The following is a 22,859-nucleotide window of genomic DNA, read 5'->3' on the forward strand; positions in this document are numbered from 1 at the left end:
TGTATAAACTTGGAAATATCTACACCTTTATCTGTATAAACATGGAAATATCTACACCGCTACCTGTATAAACATGGAAATATAAGCACCGCTATCTGCATGAAAATGGAAATATCTACACAGCTATCTCTTTACACATGCAGATATCTACACCGCCATCTGTATGAACATTGAAATATCTGCACGGCCATCTGTATGAACATATAAATATCTACACCGCCATCTGTATTAAGATGGAGATATCTACACCGCTATCTGTATAAACATGGAAATATCTACACCGCTATCTGTGTAAACATGGAAATATCTACACTGCTACCTGTATAAACATGGAAATATACGCACAGCTATCTGTATGAACATGGAAATATCTACACCGCTATCTGTATGAACATGGAAATATCTACACCGCTATCTCTATGAACATGGAAATTTCTACACCGCTACCGGTAAGAACATGGAAATAGCTACACCGCTATCTGTATAAACATGGAAATATCTACACCGCTATCTGTATAAACATTGAAATATCTACACCGCTACCTGTATAAACATGGAAATATCAGCACCGCTATCAGTATGAACATGGAAATATCTACACCGCTATCTGTATGAACATGGAAATATCTACACCGCTATCTGTATGAACATGGAAATATCTTCGCAATCTGTATGAACATGGATATATCTGCACAGCCATCTATATGAACATGGAAATATCTACACCGCTATCTGTATGAACATGGAAATATCTGCACCGCCATCTGTATGAACATATAAATATCTACACTGCCATCTATATTAAGATGGAGATATCTACACCGCTATCTGTATAAACTTGGAAATATCTACACCGCTATCTGTATAAACATGGAAATATCTACACCGCTACCTGTATAAACATTTAAATATCAGCACCGCTATCTGTATGAACATGGAAATATCTACACCGCTACCTGTATAAACATGGAAATATCTACACTGCTACCTCTATAAACATGGAAATATCAGCTCCGCTATCTATATGAACATGGAAATATCAGCCCCTCTATCTGTATGAGCATGGAAATATCAACACTGCTATCTCTATGAACATAGAAATATCTACACCGCTATCCATATGAACATGGAAATATCTTCACCGCCATCTGTATGAACATGGATATATCTACACAGCCATCTGGATGAACGTGGAAATATCTACACTGCTATCTGCATGAACATGGAAATATCTACACCGCTATCTGTGTAAACATGCATACATCTTCACCGCAATCTGTATAAGCATGGAAATATCTACACCGCTATCTGTATGAACATGGATATATCTACACCGCCATCTGTTTGAACATGGAAATATCTAAACCGCTATCAGCATGAAAATGGAAATATCTACAGAGCTATCTGCATATACATGGAAATATCTACACAGCTATCTCTTTACACATGGAAATAACTACACCGCTATCTGTATGAACATGGAAATATCTACACCGCCATCTGTATGAACATGGAAATATCTGCACCGCCATCTGTATGGACATATAAATATCTACACCGCCATCTCTATTAAGATGGAGATATCTACACCGCTATCTGTATAAACATGGAAATATCTACACTGCTATCTGCATGAACATGGAAATATCTACACCGCTATCTGTTTGAACATGGAAATATCTACACCGGTATCTGCATGAAAATGGAAATATCTACACAGCGGTCTGCATATACATGGAAATATCTACACAGCTATCTCTTTACACATGGAAATATCTACACCGCTATCTTTATGAACATGGAAATATCTTCACCGCCATCTGTATGAACATGGATATATCTACACAGCCATCTGGATGAACATGGAAATATCTACACCGCTATCTGTATGAACAAGGAAATATCTACACCGCTATCTGTGTAAACATGCATACATCTTCACCGCTATCTGTATAAACATGGAAATATCTACACTGCTATCTGCATGAACATGGAAATATCTACACCGCTATCTGTTTGAACATGGAAATATCTACACAGCTATCTGCATGAAAATGGAAATATCTACACAGCGGTCTGCATATACATGGAAATATCTACAAAGCTATCTCTTTACACATGGAAATAACTACAGCGCTATCTCTATAAACATGGAAAGAACTACACCGCCATCTGTATGAACATGGAAATATCTGCACCGCCATCTGTATGAACATATAAATATCTACACCGCCATCTATATTAAGATGGAGATATCTACACCACTATCTGTATAAACTTGGAAATATCTACACTGCTATATGTATAAACATGGAAATATCTACACCGCTACCTGTATAAACATTTAAATATCAGCACCGCTTTCTGTATGAACATGGAAATATCTACACCGCTATCTCTATGAACATGGAAATTTCTACACCGCTACCGGTAAGAACATGGAAATAGCTACACCGCTATCTGTGTGAACATGGAAATATCTACACCACTACCTGTATGAACATGGAAATATCTACACCTCTCTCTCTATGAACATATACATATCTACACAGCCATCTGGATGAACATGGAATTATCTACACCGCTATCTCTTTGAACATGGAAATATCTACACCGCTATCTGTGTAAACATGCAAACATCTTCACCGCTATCTGTATAAACATGGAAATATCTACACCACTATCTGTATGAACATGGAAATATCTACACCGCTATCTGTTTGAACATGGAAATATCTACACCACTATCTGCATGAAAATGGAAATAACTACACAGCTATCTGCATATACATGGAAATATCTACAAAGCTATCTCTTTACACATGGAAATAACTACACCACTATCTCTATAAACATGGAAATATCTACACCGCCATCTGTATGAACATGGAAATATCTACACCGCCATCTGTATGAACATATAAATATCTACACCGCCATCTGTACTAAGATGGAGACATCTACACCGCTATCTGCATAAACTTGGAAATATCCACACCGCTATCTGTAAAACATGGAAATATCTACACCGCTACCTGTATAAACATGGAAATATCAGCACCACTATCGGTATGAACATGGAAATATCAGCACCGCTATCTGTATGAACATGGAAATATCTGCACCGCTATCTGCATGAACATATAAATATCTACACCGCCATCTATATTAAGATGGAGATATCTACACCGCTACATGTATAAACATTTAAATATCAGCATCGCTATCTGTATGAACATGGAAATATCTACACCGCTATCTCTAAGAACATGGAAATTTCTACACCGCTATCGGTATGAACATGGAAATAGCTACACCGCTATCTGTATGAACATGGAAATATCTACACCGCTATCTGTATGAACATGGAAATATCTGCACCGCCATCTGTATGAACATATAAATATCTACACCGCCATCTGTATTAAGATGGAGATATCTACACCGCTATCTGTATAAACTTGGAAATATCTACACCGCTATCTGTATAAACATGGAAATATCCACACTGCTACCTGTATAAACATGGAAATATCAGAACAGCTATCTGTATGAACATGGAAATATCTACACCGCTATCTGTACGAACATGGAAATATCTACACCGCTATCTGCATGAACGTGGAAATAGCTACACTGCTATCTGTACGAACATGGAAATATCTACACCACTATCTGTATGAACATGGAAATAGCTACACAGCTATCTGTGTAAACATGCATACTTCTTCACCGCTATCTGTATAAACATGGAAATATCTACACCGCTATATGTATGAACATGGAAATATCTACACCGCTATCTGTATGAACATGGAAATATCTACACCACTATCTGTTTGAACATGGAAATATCTACACCGCTATCTGCATGAAAATGGAAATATCTACACTGCTATCTGCATATACATTTAAAAATCTACACAGCTATCTCTTTACACATGGAAATAACTACACCGCTATCTGTATGAACATGGAAATATCTACACCGCCATCTGTATGAACATGGAAATATCTGCACGGCCATCTGTATGAACATATAAATATCTACACCGCTATCTGTATGAACATGGAAATATCTACACCGCTACCTGTATAAACATGGAAATATCAGCACCGCTATCTGTATGAACATGGAAATATCAGCCCCTCTATCTGTATGAACATGGAAATATCTACACCAATATCTGTATGAACATGGAAATATCTACACTGCTATATGTATGAGCATGGATATATCTTCACCGCCATCTGTATGAACATGGATATATCTACACAGCCATCTGGATGAACATGGAAATATCTACACCGCTATCTGTATAAACATGGAAATATCTACACCGCTATCTGTATGAACATGGAAATATCTACAGCACTATCTGTATGAACATGGAAATATCTACACTGCTATCTCTATGAACATGGATATATCTACACAGCCATCTGGATGAACATGGAAATATATACACCGCTATCTGTATGAACATGGAAATATATACACCGCTACCTGTGTAGACATGCATACATCTTCACCGCTATCTGTATAAACATGGATATATCTACACCGCTATCTGAATGAACATGGAAATATCTACACCGCTATCTGTTTGAACTTGGAAATATCTAAACCGCTATCTGCATGAAAATGGAAATATCTACACAGCTATCTGCATATACATGGAAATAACTACACCGCTATCTGTATGAATATGGAAATATCTGCACGGCCATCTGTATGAACATATAAATATCTACACCGCCATCTGTATTAAGGTGGAGATATCTACACCGCTATCTGTATAAACATGGAAATATCAACATCGCTATCTGTATAAACATGTAAATGTCTACACCGCTATCTGTATAAACTTGGAAATATCTACACCGCTACCTGTATAAACATGGAAATATCAGCACCGCTATCTGTATGAACATGGAAATATCAGCCCATCTATCTGTATGAAAATGGAAATATCTACCCCGCTATCTGTATGAACATGGAAATATCTACACGGCTATCTGTATGAACATGGAAATATCTTCACCGCCTTCTGTATGAACATGGATATATCTACACAGCCATTTGGAAGAACATGGAAATATCTACACCGCTATCTGTATTAACATGGAAATAGTTACACCGCTATCTGTATGAACATGGAAATATCTACACCACTATCTGTATGAACATGGAAATATCTACACCGCTATCTGTTTGAACATGGAAATATCTACACCGCTATCTGCATGAAAATAGAAATATCTACACAGCTATCTGCATATACATGGAAATATCTACAAAGCTATCTCTTTACACATGGAAATAACTACACCACTATCTCTATAAACATGGAAATATCTACACCGCCATCTGTATGAACATGGAAATATCTGCACCGGCATCTGTATGAACATATAAATATCTACACCGCCATCTGTATTAAGATTGAGATATCTACACCGCTATCTGTATAAACTTGGAAATATCTACACCTTTATCTGTATAAACATGGAAATATCTACACCGCTATCTGTATAAACATGGAAATATCTACACCGCTACCTGTATAAACATGGAAATATAAACACCGCTATCTGCATGAAAATGGAAATATCTACACAGCTATCTCTTTACACATGCAGATATCTACACCGCCATCTGTATGAACATTGAAATATCTGCACGGCCATCTGTATGAACATATAAATATCTACACCGCCATCTGTATTAAGATGGAGATATCTACACCGCTATCTGTATAAACATGGAAATATCTACACCGCTATCTGTGTAAACATGGAAATATCTACACTGCTACCTGTATAAACATGGAAATATACGCACAGCTATCTGTATGAACATGGAAATATCAGCCCCTCTATCTGTATGAACATGGAAATATCTACACCACTATCTGTATGAACATGGGAATATCTACACCGCTATCTGTATGAACATGGAATTATCTTCACCACCATCTGTGTAAACATGGATATGTCTACACAGCCATCTGGTTGAACATGGAAATATCTACACCGCTATCTGTATGAACATGGAAATAGCTACACCACTATCTGTATGAACATGGAAATATCTACACCACTATCTGTATGAACATGGAAATATCTACACCGCTATCTGTGTGAACATGGAAATATCTTCACCGCCATCTGTATGAACTTGGATATATCTACACAACCATGTGGAGGAACATGGAAATGTCTACACCGCTATCTGTATAAACATGGAAATATCTACACCGCTATCTGTATAAACATGGAAATATTTACACCGCTAGCTGTATAAACAAGGAAATATAAGCACTGCTATCTGTGTGAACATGGAAATATCTACACCGCTATCTGTATGAACATGGAAATATCTACACCGCTATCTGCATGAACATGGAAATAGCTACACCGCTATCTGTATGAACATGGAAATGTCTACAGCACTATCTGTATGAACATGGAAATATCTGCACCGGTATCTGAATGAACATGGATATATCTACACAGCCATCTGGATGTACATGGAAATATCTACACCGCTATCTGTATGAACATGGAAATATCTACACCGCTATCTGCGTAAACATGCATACATCTTCACCGCTGTCTGTATAAACATGGAAATAACTACACCACTATCTGTATGAACATGGAAATATCTACACCGCTATCTGTTTGAACATGGAAATATCTAAACCGCTATCTGCATGAAAATGGAAATATCTACACAGCTATCTGCATGTACATGGTAATATCTACACAGCTATCTCTTTACACATGGAAATAACTACACCGCTATCTGTATGAACATGGAAATATCTACACCGCCATCTGTATGAACATGGAAATATCTGCACTGCCATCTGTATGAACATATAAATATCTACACCGCCATCTGTATAAAGATGGAGATATCTACACCGCTATCTGTATAAACATGGAAATATCTACACCGCTATCTGTATAAACATGGAAATATCTACACCACTGTCTTTAGAAACATGGAAATATCTACTCCGCTACCTGTATAAACATGGAAATATCAGCACCGCTATCAGTATGAACATGGAAATATCAGCCCCTCTATCTGAATGAACATGGAAATATCTAAACCACTATTTGTGTAAACATGGAAATACCTACACTGCTATCTGTATGAGCATGGAAATATCTTCACCGCCATCTGTATGAACATGGATATACCTACACAGCCATCTGGATGAACATGGAATTATCTACACCGCTATCTGTATGAACATGGAAATATCTTCACCGCCATCTGTATGAGCATGGATATATCTACACAGCCATATGGATGAACATGGAAATAACTACACCGCTATCTGCATGAACATTGAAAGAGCTACACCGCTATCTGTATGAACATGGAAATAGCTACACCGCCATCTGTTTGAACATGGAAATATCTGCACCGACATCTGTATGAACATATAAATATCTACACCGCCATCTGTATTAAGATTGAGATATCTACACCGCTATCTGTATAAACTTGGAAATACCTACACCGCTATCTGTATAAAAATGGAAATATCTACCCCGCTATCTGTATGAACATGGAAATAGCTACACAGCTCTCTGTGTAAACATGCATACTTCTTCACCGCTATCTGTATAAACAGGGAAATATCTACACCGCTATCTGTATGAACATGGAAATATCTACACCGCTATCTGTATGAACATGGAAATATCTACACCGCTATCTGTTTGAACATGGAAATATCTACACCGCTATCTGCATGAAAATGGAAATATCTACACTGCTATCTGCATATACATTTAAATATCTACACAGCTATCTCTTTACACATGGAAATAACTACACCGCTATCTGTATGAACATGGAAATATCCACACCGCCATCTGTATGAACATGGAAATATCTGCACGGCCATCTGTATGAACATATAAATATCTACACCGCCATCAGTATTAAGATGGAGATATCTACACTGCTACCTGTATAAACATGGAAATATCTACACCGCTATCTGTATGAACATGGAAATATCTACACCGCTACCTGTATAAACATGGAAATATCAGCACTGCTATCTGTATGAACATGGAAATATCAGCCCCTCTATCTGTATGAACGTGGAAATATCTACACCACTATCTGTATGAACATGGAAATATCTACACCGCTATCTGTATGAACATGGAATTATCTTCACCGCCATCTGTATGAACATGGATATGTCTACACAGCCATCTGGATGAACATGGAAATATCTACACCGCTATCTGTATGAACATGGAAATAGCTACACCGCTATCTGTATGAACATGGAAATATCTACACCGCTATCTGTATGAACATGGAAATATCTTCACCGCTATCTGTGTAAACATGCATACATCTTCACCGCTATCTGTATAAACATGGAAATAACTACACCGCTATCTGTATGAACATGGAAATATCTAAACCGCTATCTGCATGAAAATGGAAATATCTGCACAGCTATCTGCATATACATGGAAATATCTACACAGCTATCTCTTTACACATGGAAATAACTACACTGCTATCTGTATGAACATGGAAATATCTACACCGGCATCTGTATGAACATGGAAATATCTGGACGGCCATTTGTATGAACATATAAATATCTACACCGCCATCTGTATAAACATGGAAATATCTACACCGCTATCTGTATAAACATGGAAATATCTACACCGCTATCTTTATAAACATGGAAATATCTACACCGCTACCTGTATAAACATGGAAATATCAGCACCGCTATCTGTATGAACATGGAAATATCAGCCCCTCTATCTGTATGAACATGGAAATATCTACACCACTATCTGTATGAACATGGAAATATCTACACTGCTATCTGTATGAGCATGGAAATATCTTCACCGCCATCTGTATGAACATGGATATATCTACACAGCCATCTGGATGAACATGGAAATACCTACACCGCTATCTGTATGAACATGGAAATATCTGCACCGCCATCTGTATGAACATATAAATATCTACACCGCCAACTGTATTAAAATGGAGATATCTACACCGCTATCTGTATAAACTTGGAAATATCTACACCGCTATCTGTATAAAAATGGAAATATCTACACAGCTATCTGTATAAACATGGAAATATCCACACCGCTACCTGTATAAACATGGAAATATCAGCACCGTTATCTGTATGTACATGGAAATATCTACACCGCTATCTGTACGAACATGGAAATATCTACACCGCTCTCTGTATGAACATGGAAATAGCTACACCACTATCTGTATGAACATGGAAATAGCTACACCGCTATCTGTGTAAACATGCATACTTCTTCACCGCTATCTGTATAAACATGGAAATATCTACACCGCTATCTGTATGAACATGGAAATATCTGCAAAGCTATCTGTTTGAACATGGAAATATCTAAACCGATAACTGCATGAAAATGGAAAAATCTACACAGCTATCTGCATATACATGGTAATATCTACACCGCTATCTCTTTACACATGGAAATATCTACACCGCTATCTGTATGAACATCGAAATATGTACACCGCCATCTGTATGAACATGGAAATATCTGCACGGCCATCTGTATGAACATGTAAATACCTACAAAGCCATCTGTATTAAGATGGAGATATCTACACCGCTATCTGTATAAACATGGAATTATCTACACCGCTATCTGTATAAACATGGAAATATCTACACCGCTACCTGTATAAACATGGAAATATCAGCACCGCTATCTGTATGAACATGGAAATATCAGCCCCTCTATCTGTATGAACTTGGAAATATCTACACCACTATCTGTATGAAGATGGAAATATCTACACCGCTATCTGTATGAACACGGAATTATCTTCACCACCATCTGTATGAACATGGATATGTCTACACAGCCATCTGGATGAACATGGAAATAACAACACCGCTATCTGTATGAACATGGAAATATCTACACCACTATCTGTATGAACATGGAAATATCTACACCGCTATCTGTGTGAACATGGAAATATCTTCACCGCCATCTGTATGAACTTGGATATATCTACACAACCATGTGGAGGAACATGGAAATATCTACACCGCTATCTGTATAAACATGGAAATATCTACACCGCTATCTGTATAAACATGGAAATATTTACACCGATAGCTGTATAAACAAGGAAATATAAGCACTGCTATCTGTGTGAACATGGAAATAACTACACCGCTATCTGTACGAACATGGAAATATCTACACCGCTATCTGCATGAACATGGAAATAGCTACACCGCTATCTGTATGAACATGGAAATGTCTACAGCACTATCTGTATGAACATGGAAATATCTGCACCGCTATCTGAATGAACATGGATATATCTACACAGCCATCTGGATGTACATGGAAATATCTACACCGCTATCTGTATGAACATGGAAATATCTACACCGCTATCTGCGTAAACATGCATACATCTTCACCGCTATCTGTATAAACATGGAAATAACTACACCACTATCTGTATGAACATGGAAATATCTACACCGCTATCTGTTTGAACATGGAAATATCTAAACCGCTATCTGCATGAAAATGGAAATATCTACACAGCTATCTGCATGTACATGGTAATATCTACACAGCTATCTCTTTACACATGGAAATAACTACACTGCTATCTGTATGAACATGGAAATATCTACACCGCCATCTGTATGAACATGGAAATATCTGCACCGCCATCTGTATGAACATAAAAATATCTACACCGCCATCTGTATAAAGATGGAGATATCTACACCGCTATCTGTATAAACATGGAAATATCTACACTGCTATCTGTATAAACATGGAAATATCTACACCACTGTCTTTAGAAACATGGAAATATCTACTCCGCTACCTGTATAAACATGGAAATATCAGCACCGCTATCAGTATGAACATGGAAATATCAGCCCCTCTATCTGAATGAACATGGAAATATCTAAACCACTATTTGTGTAAACATGGAAATATCTACACTGCTATCTGTATGAGCATGGAAATATCTTCACCGCCATCTGTATGAACATGGATATACCTACACAGCCATCTGGATGAACATGGAATTATCTACACCGCTATCTGTATGAACATGGAAATATCTTCACCGCCATCTGTATGAACATGGAAATATCTACACCGCTATCTGTATGAACATGGAAATATCTACACCACTATCTGTATGAACATGGAAATATCTACACCGCTATCTGTATGAACATGGAAATATCTTCACCGCCATCTGTATTAACATGGATATGTCTACACAGCCATCTGGATGAACATGGAAATATCTACACCGCGATCTGTAAGAACATGGAAATATCTACACCGCTATCTGTGTAAACATGCATACATCTTCACCGCTATCTGTATAAACATGGAAATATCTACACCGCTATCTGTATGAACATGGAAATATCTACACCGCTATCTGTTTGAACATGGAAATATCTAAACCGCTATCTACATGAAAATAGATATATCTACACAGCTATCTGCATATACATGGAAATATCTACAAAGCTATCTCTATATACATGGAAATAACTACACCGCTATCTCTATAAACATGGAAATATCTACACCGCCATCTGTATGAACATGGAAATAACTGCACCGCCATCTGTATGAACATATAAATATCTACACCGCAATCTGTATTAAGATGGAGATATCTTCACCGCTATATGTATAAACTTGGAAATATCAGCACCGCTATCTGTATGAACATGGAAATATCTAAACCGCTATCTCCATGAACATGGAAATATCTACACCGCTATCTGTATGAACATGGAACTAGCTACACCGCTATCTGTATGAGCATGGAAATAACTACACCACTATCTGTATGAACATGGAAATATCTACACAGCTATCTGTATGAACATGGATATATCCACACAGCCATCTGGATGAACATGGAAATATCTACACCGCTATCTGCATGAAAATGGAAATATCTACAGAGCTATCTACATATACATGGAAATATCTACACAGCTATCTCTTTACACATGGAAATAACTACACCGCTATCTGTATGAACATGGAAATATCTACACCGCCATCTGTATGAACATGGAAATATCTGCACCGCCATCTGTATGAACATATAAATAACTACACGGCCATCTGTATTAAGATGGAGATACCTACTCCGCTATCTGTATGAACAGGGAAATATCTACAACGCTATATGTATAAACATGGAAATATCAGCACCGCTATCTATATGAACATGGATATATCTACACCGCCATCTGTTTGAACATGGAAATATCTAAACCGCTATCAGCATGAAAATGGAAATATCTACACAGCTATCTGCATATACATGGATATATCTACACAGCTATCTCTTTACACATGGAAAAAACTACACCGCTATCTGTATGTACATGGAAATATCTACACCGCCATCGGTATGAACATGGAAATATCTGCTCCGCCATCTGTATGGACATATAAATATCTACACCGCCATCTGTATTAAGATGGAGATATCTACACCGCTATCTGTATAAACATGGAAATATCTACACCGCTATCTGTATAAACATGGAAATATCTACACTGCTATCTGTATAAACATGGAAATATCTACACCGCTACCTTTATAAACATGGAAATATCAGCACCGCTTTGTGCATGAACATGGAAATATCAGCCCCTCTATCTGTATGAACATGGAAATATCTACACCGCTATCTCTATGAACATGGAAATATCTACACCGCTATCTGTTTGAACATGGAAATATGTAAACCACTATCTGGATGAACATGGAAATATCTACACAGCTATCTGCATATACATGGAAATATCTACACAGCTATCTCTTTACACATGGAAATAACTACACCGCTATCTTTATGAACATGGAAATATCTACACCGCCATCTGTATGAACATGGAAATATCTGCACCGCCATCTGTATGAACATATAAATAAATACACGGCCATCTGTATTAAGATGGAGATATCTACTCCCCTATCTGTATGAACATGGAAATATCTACAGCGCTACCTGTATAAACATGGAAATATCTACACCGCTACCTGTATAAACATGGAAATATCAGCCCCTCCATCTGTATGATCATGGAAATATCTACACTGCTATCTGTATGAACATGGAAATATCTACACCGCTATCCGTATGAACATGGAAATATCTTCACCGCCATCTGTATGAAGATGGAAATAACTACACAGCCATCTGGATCAACGTGGAAATATCTACACCGCTATCTGCATGAACATGGAAATATCTACACCGCTATCTGTGTAAACACGCATACCTCTTCACCGCAATCTGTATAAGCATGGAAATATCTACACCGCTATCTGTATGAACATGGATATATCTACACCGCCATCTGTTTGAACATGGAAATATCTAAACCGCTATCAGCATGAAAATGGAAATATCTACACAGCTATCTGCATATACATGGAAATATCTACACAGCTATCTCTTTACACATTGAAATATCTACACCGCTATCTTTATGAACATGGAAATATCTTCACCGCCATCTGTATGAACATGGATATATCTACACAGCCATCTGGATGAACATGGAAATATCTACACCGCTATCTGTATGAACGAGGAAATATCTACACCGCTATCTGTGTAAACATGCATACATCTTCACCGCTATCTGTATAAACATGGAAATATCTACAATGCTATCTGCATAAACATGGAAATATCTACACCGCTATCTGTTTGAACATGGAAATATCTACACTGCGATCTGCATGAAAATGGAAATATCTACACAGCGATCTGCATATACATGGAAATATCTACAAAGCTATCTCTTTACACATGGAAATAACTACAGCGCTACCTCTATAAACATGGAAATATCTACACCGCCATCTGTATGAACATGGAAATATCTGCACCGCCATCTGTATGAACATATAAATATCTACACCGCCATCTATATTAAGATGGAGATATCTACACCGCTATCTCTATAAACATGGAAATATCTACACCGCTACCTGTATAAACATTTAAATATCAGCACCGCTATCTGTATGAACATGGAAATATCTACACCGCTATCTCTATGAACATGGAAATTTCTACACCGCTATCGGTAAGAACATGGAAATAGCTATACCGCTATCTGTGTGAACATGGAAATATCTACACCACTACCTGTATGAACATGGAAATATCTACAGAGCTATCTGCATATACATGGAAATATCTACACAGCTATCTCTTTACACATGGAAATAACTACACCGCTATCTGTATGAACATGGAAATATCTACACCGCCATCTGTATGAACATGGAAATATCTGCACCGCCATCTGTATGAACATATAAATAACTACACGGCCATCTGTATTAAGATGGATATATCTACACCGCTATCTGTATGAACATGGAAATATCTACACCGCTATCTGTATGAACATGGAAATATCTACACCGCTACCTGTATAAACATGGAAATATCTACACCGCTATCTGTATGAACATGGAAATATCAGCCCCTCTATCTGTATGAGCATGGAAATATCTACACTGCTATCTGTAGGAACATGGAAATATCTACACCGCTATCCATATGAACATGGAAATATCTTCACCGCCATCTGTATGAACATGGATATATCTACACAGCCATCTGGATGAACATGGAAATATCTACACCGCTATCTGTATGAACATGGAAATATCTGCACCGCTCTCTGTATGAACATGGAAATATCTTCACCGCCATCTGTATGAACATGGATATGTCTACACAGCCATCTGGATGAACATGGAAATATCTACACCGTGATCTGTATGAACATGGAAATAACTACACCGCTATCTGTGTAAACATGCATACACCTTCACCGCTATCGGTATAAACATGGAAATATCTACACCGCTATCTGTATGAACATGGATATATCTACACCGCCATCTGTTTGAACATGGAAATATCTAAACCGCTATCAGCATGAAAATGGAAATATCTACAGAGCTATCTGCATATACATGGAAATATCTACACAGCTATCTCTTTACACATGGAAATAACTACACCGCTGTCTGTATGAACATGGAAATGTCTACACCGCCATCTGTATGAACATGGAAATATCTGCACCGCCATCTGTATGGACATATAAATATCTACACCGCCATCTGTATTAAGATGGAGATATCTACACCGCTATCTGTATAAACATGGAAATATCTACACCGCTATCTGTATAAACATGGAAATATCTACACTGCTATCTGTATAAACATGGAAATATCTACACCGCTACCTGTATAAACCTGGAAATATCAGCACCGCTATCTGCAAGAACATGGAAATATCAGCCCCTCTATCTGTATGAACATGGAAATATCTACACCGCTGTCTCTATGAACATGGAAATATCTACACCGCTATCCGTTTGAACATGGAAATATCTAAACTGGTATCTGGATGAACATGGAAATATCTACACAGCTATCTGCATATACATGGAAATATCTACACAGCTATCTCTTTACACATGGAAATATCTACACCGCTATCTTTATGAACATGGAAATGTCTTCACCGCCATTTGTATGAACATGGATATATCTACACAGCCATCTGGATGAACATGGAAATATCTACACCGCTATCTGTATGAACAAGGAAATATCTACACCGCTATCTGTGTAAACATGCATACATCTTCACCGCTATCTGTATAAACATGGAAATATCTACACTGCTATCTGCATGAACATGGAAATATCTACACCGCTATCTGTTTGAACATGGAAATATCTACACCGCTATCTGCATGAAAATGGAAATATCTACACAGCGGTCTGCATATACATGGAAAAATCTACAAAGCTATCTCTTTACACATGGAAATAACTACAGCGCTATCTCTATAAACATGGAAAGATCTACACCGCCATCTGTATGAACATGGAAATATCTGCACCGCCATCTGTATGAACATATAAATATCTACACCGCCATCTATATTAAGATGGAGATATCTACACCACTATCTGTATAAACTTGGAAATATCTACACTGCTATCTGTATAAACATGGAAATATCTACACCGCTACCAGTATAAACATTTAAATATCAGCACCACTATCTGTATGAACATGGAAATATCTACACCGCTATCTCTATGAACATGGAAATTTCAACACAACTATCGGTAAGAACATGGAAATAGCTACACCGCTATCTGTGTGAACATGGAAATATCTACACCACTACCTGTATGAACATGGAAATATCTACAGAGCTATCTGCATATACATGGAAATATCTACACAGCTATCTCTTTACACATGGAGTTAACTACACCGCTATCTGTATGAACATGGAAATATCTACACCGCCATCTGTATGAACATGGAAATATCTGCACCGCCATCTGTATGAACATATAAATAACTACACGGCCATCTGTATTAAGATGGATATATCTACACCGCTATCTGTATGAACATGGAAATATCTACACCGCTATCTGTATGAACATGGAAATATCTACACCGCTACCTGTATAAACATGGAAATATCTACACCGCTATCTGTATGAACATGGAAATATCAGCCCCTCTATCTGTATGAGCATGGAAATATCTACACTGCTATCTGTATGAACATGGAAATATCTACACCGCTATCCATATGAACATGGAAATATCTTCACCGCCATCTGTATGAACATGGATATATCTACACAGCCATCTGGATGAACATGGAAATATCTACACCGCTATCTGTATGAACATGGAAATATCTGCACCGCTCTCTGTATGAACATGGAAATATCTTCACCGCCATCTGTATGAACATGGATATGTCTACACAGCCATCTGGATGAACATGGAAATATCTACACCGTGATCTGTATGAACATGGAAATAACTACACCGCTATCTGTGTAAACATGCATACCCCTTCACTGCTATCTGTATAAACATGGAAATATCTACACCGCTATCTGTATGAACATGGAAATATCTGAACCGCTATCTGCATGAGACTAGAAATATCTTCACAGCTATCTGCATATACATGGAAATATCTACAAAGCTATCTCTTTACACATGGAAATACCTACACCGCTATCTCTGTAAACATGGAAATATCTACACCGCCATCTGTATGAACATGGAAATATCTGCACCGCCATCTGTATGAACATATAAATTTCTACACCGCCATCTATATTAAGATGGAGATATCTACACCGCTACCTGTATAAACATTTAAATATCAGCACCCCTATCTGTATGAACATGGAAATATCTACACCGCTATCTCTATGAACATGGAAATTTCTACACCGCTATCGGTATGAACATGGAAATAGCTACACCGCTATCTGTATGAACATGGAAATATCTACACCACTACCTGTATGAACATGGAAATATCTACACATCTATCTCTATGAACATGGATATATCTACACAGGCATCTGGATGAACATGGAAATATCTACACCGCTATCTGTATGAACATGGAAATATCTACACCGCTATCTGTGTAAATATGCATACATCTTCACCGCAATCTGTATAAACATGGAAATATCTACACCGCTATCTGTATGAACATGGAAATATCTACACCGCTATCTGTTTGAACATGGAAATATCTACACTGCTATCTGCATGAAAATGGAAATATCTACAGAGCAATCTACAAATACATGGAAATATCTACACAGCTATCTCTTTACACATGGAAATAACTACACCGCTATCTGTATGAACATGGAAATATCTACACCGCCATCTGTATGAACATGGAAATATCTGCACCGCCATCTGTATGAACATATAAATAACTACACGGCCATCTGTATTAAGATGGAGATATCTACTCCGCTATCTGTATGAACATGGAAATATCTACACCGCTACCTGTATAAACATGGAAATATCTACACTGCTACCTGTATAAACATGGAAATATCAGTACCGCTATCTATGTGAACATGGAAATATCAGCCCCTCTATCTGTATGAGCATGGAAATATCTACACTGCTATCTGTATGAACATGGAAATATCTACACCGCTATCCGTATGAACATGGAAATATCTTCACCGCCATCTGTATGAACATGGATATATCTACACAGAAATCTGGATGAACGTGGAAATATCTACACCGCTATCTGCATGAACCTGGAAATATCTACACCGCTATCTGTATGAACATGAAAATATCTACACCGCTATTTGTATGAACATGGAAATATCTACACCGCTATCTGTATGAACATGGAAATATCTACACCGCTATCTGTTTGAACATGGAAATATCTACACCGCTGTCTGCATGAAAATGGAAATATCTACACAGCTGTCTGCATATACATGGAAATATCTACACAGCTATCTCTTTACACATGGAAATAACTACACTGCTATCTCTATAAACATGGAAATATCTACACCGCCATCTGTATGAACATGGAAATATCTGCCCCGCCATCTGTATGAACATATAAATATCTTCACCGCCATCTGTATTAAGAAGGAGATATCTACACCGCTATCTGTATAAACATGGAAATATCTACACCGCTATCTGTATAAACATGGAAATATCTACACCGCTATCTGTATAAACATGGAAATATCTACACCGCTACCTGTATAAACATGGACATATCAGCACCGCTATCGGTATGAACATGGAAATATCTACACCGCTATCTGTATGAACATGGAAATATCTACACCGCTATCTGTATGAACATGGAAATATCTTCAACGCCATCTGTATGAACATGGATATATCTACACAGCCATCTGTATGAACATGGAAATATCTACACCGCTATCTGTAAGAACATGGAAATATCTGCACCGCCATCTGTATGAACATATAATTGCCTACACCACCATCTGTATTAAGATGGATATATATTCACCGCTATCTGCATAAACTTCGAAATATCTACACCGCTATCTGTATAAACATGGAAATATCTACACCACTATCAGTATAAACAAGGAAATATCTACACCGCTACCTGTATAAACATGGAAATATCAGCACCGCTATCTGTATGAACATGGAAATATCTACACCGCTATCTCTATGAACATGGAAATATCTACACCGCTATCTGTATGAACATGGAAATAGCTACACCGCTATCTGTATGAACATGGAAATATCTTCACCGTCATCTGTATGAACATGGATATATCTACACAGCCATATGGATGAACATTGAAATATCTACACAGCTATCTGTATGAACATGGATATATCTACAAAGCCGTCCGTATGAACATGGAAATATCCACAATGCTATCTGTATGAACATGGATATATCTACACAGCCATCTGGATGAACATGGAAATATCTACACCGCTATCTGTGTAAACATGCATACATCTTCACCGCTATCTGTATAAACATGGAAATATCTACACCGCTATCTGTATGAACATGGAAATATCTACACTGCCATCTGTATGAACATGGAAATACCTGCATCGCCATCTGTATGAACATATAAATATCTACACGGCCATCTGTATTAAGATGGAGATATCTACACCGCTATCTGTATAAACATGGAAATATCTACACCGCTATCTGTATAAACATGGAAATATCTACACCGCTATCTGTATGAACATGGAAATATCAACACCGCTACCTGTATGAACATGGAATTATCTACACCGCTATCTGTATGAACATGGAAATAGCTACACCGCTATCTGTATGAACATGGAAATATCTACACCGCTATCTGTATGAACATGGAAATCTCTACACCGCTATCTGAATGAACATGGAAATATCTTCACCAACATCTGTATGAACATGGATATATCTACACAGCCATCTGGATGAACATGGAAATATCTACACCACTATCTTTATGATCATGGAAATAGCTACACCGCTATCTGTATGAACATGGAAATATCTACACCGCCATCTGTATGAACATGGAAATAACTGCACCGCCATCTGTATGAACATATAAATATCTACACCGCAATCTGTATTAAGACGGAGATATCTTCACCGCTATATGTATAAACTTGGAAATATCAGCACCGCTATCTGTATGAACATGGAAATATCTAAATCGCTATCTCCATGAACATGGAAATATCTACACCGCTATCTGTATGAACATGGAAATAGCTACACCGCTATCTGTATGAGCATGGAAATAACTACACCACTATCTGTATGAACATGGAAATATCTACACAGCTATCTGTATGAACATGGATATATCTAAACAGCCATCTGGATGAACATGGAAATATCTACACCGCTATATGTATGAACCTGGAAATAGCTACACCACTATCTCTGTAAACATGCATACATCTTCACCGCTATCTGTATAAACATGGAAATATCTACACCGCTATCTGTATGAACATGGAAAAGCTACACCGCTATCTGTATGAACATGGAAATATCTACACCGCTATCTGTATGAACATGGATATATCTACACAGCCATCTGGATGAACATGGAAATATCTACACCGCTATCTGTGTAAACATGCATGCATCTTCACTGCCATCTGTACGAACATGGAAATATCTACACCGCTATCTGCATGAAAATGGAAATATCTACACAGCTATCTGCATACACATGGAAATATCTACACAGCTATCTCTTTACACATGGAAATAACTACACCGCTATCTGTATGAACATGGAAATATCTACACCGCCATCTGTAGGAACATATAAATATTTACACCGCCATCTGTATTAAGAAGGAGATATCTACACCGCTATCTGTATAAACATGGAAATATCTACACCGCTATCTGTATAAACATGGAAATATCTACACCGCTATCTGTATAAACATTGAAATATCTACACCGCTACCTGTATAAACATGGAAATACCAGCACCGCTATCAGTATGAACATGGAAATATCTACACCGCTATCTCTATGAACATGGAAATATCTACACCGCTATCTGTATGAACATGGAAATATCTTCGCAATCTGTATGAACATGGATATATCTACACAGCCATCTATATGAACATGGAAATATCTACACCGCTATCTGTATGAACATGGAAATATCTACACCGCTATCTGTATGAACATGGAAATATCTGCACCGCCATCTGTATGAACATATAAATATCTACACTGCCATCTATATTAAGATGGAGATATCTACACTGCTATCTGTATAAACTTGGAAATATCTACACCGCTATCTGTATAAACATGGAAATATCTACACCGCTACCTGTATAAACATTTAAATATCAGCACCGCTATCTGTATGAACATGGAAATATCTACACCGCTATCTCTATGAACATGGAAATTTCTACACCGCTATCGGTAAGAACATGGAAATAGCTACACCGCTATCTGTATGAACATGGAAATCTCTACACCACTACCTGTATGAACATGGAAATATCTACACCTCTATCTCTATGAACATGGATATATCTACACAGCCATCTGGATGAACATAGAAATATCTACACCGCTATCTCTTTGAACATGGAAATATCTACACCGATATCTGTATGAACATGGAAATATCTACACCGCTACCTGTATAAACATTTAAATATCTACACTGCTACCTGTATAAACATGGAAATATCAGCTCCGCTATCTATATGAACATGGAAATATCAGCCCCTCTATCTGTATGAGCATGGAAATATCTACACTGCTATCTGTATGAACATAGAAATATCTACACCGCTATCCATATGAACATGGAAATATCTTCACCGCCATCTGTATGAACATGGATATATCTACACAGCCATCTGGATGAACGTGGAAATATCTACACCGCTATCTGCATGAACATGGAAATATCTACACCGCTATCTGTGTAAACATGCATACATCTTCACCGCAATCTGTATAAGCATGGAAATATCTACACCGCTATCTGTATGAACATGGATATATCTACACCGCCATCTGTTTGAACATGGAAATATCTAAACCGCTATCAGCATGAAAATGGAAATATCTACAGAGCTATCTGCATATACATGGAAATATCTACACAGCTATCTCTTTACACATGGAAATAACTACACCGCTATCTGTATGAACATGGAAATATCTACACCGCCATCTGTATGAACATGGAAATATCTGCACCGCCATCTGTATGGACATATAAATATCTACACCGCCATCTCTATTAAGATGGAGATATCTACACCGCTATCTGTATAAACATGGAAATATCTACACCGCTATCTGTATAAACATGGAAATATCTACACTGCTATCTGTATAAACATGGAAATATCTACACCGCTACCTGTATAAACATGGAAACATCAGCACCGCTATCTGCATCAACATGGAAATATCAGCCCCTCTATCTGTATGAACATGGAAATATCTACACCGCTATCTCTATGAACATGGAAATATCTACACCGCTATCCGTTTGAACATGGAAATATCTAAACTGGTATCTGGATGAACATGGAAATATCTACACAGCTATCTGCATATACATGGAAATATCTACACAGCTATCTCTTTACACATGGAAATATCTACACCGCTATCTTTATGAACATGGAAATATCTTCACCGCCATCTGTATGAACATGGATATATCTACACAGCCATCTGGATGAACATGGAAATATCTACACCGCTATCTGTATGAACAAGGAAATATCTACACCTCTATCTGTGTAAACATGCATACATCTTCACCGCTATCTGTATAAACATGGAAATAT

Source organism: Gorilla gorilla, chromosome 9, assembly GCF_029281585.2.
Source record: "Gorilla gorilla gorilla isolate KB3781 chromosome 9, NHGRI_mGorGor1-v2.1_pri, whole genome shotgun sequence".
Taxonomy (NCBI): domain Eukaryota; kingdom Metazoa; phylum Chordata; class Mammalia; order Primates; family Hominidae; genus Gorilla; species Gorilla gorilla.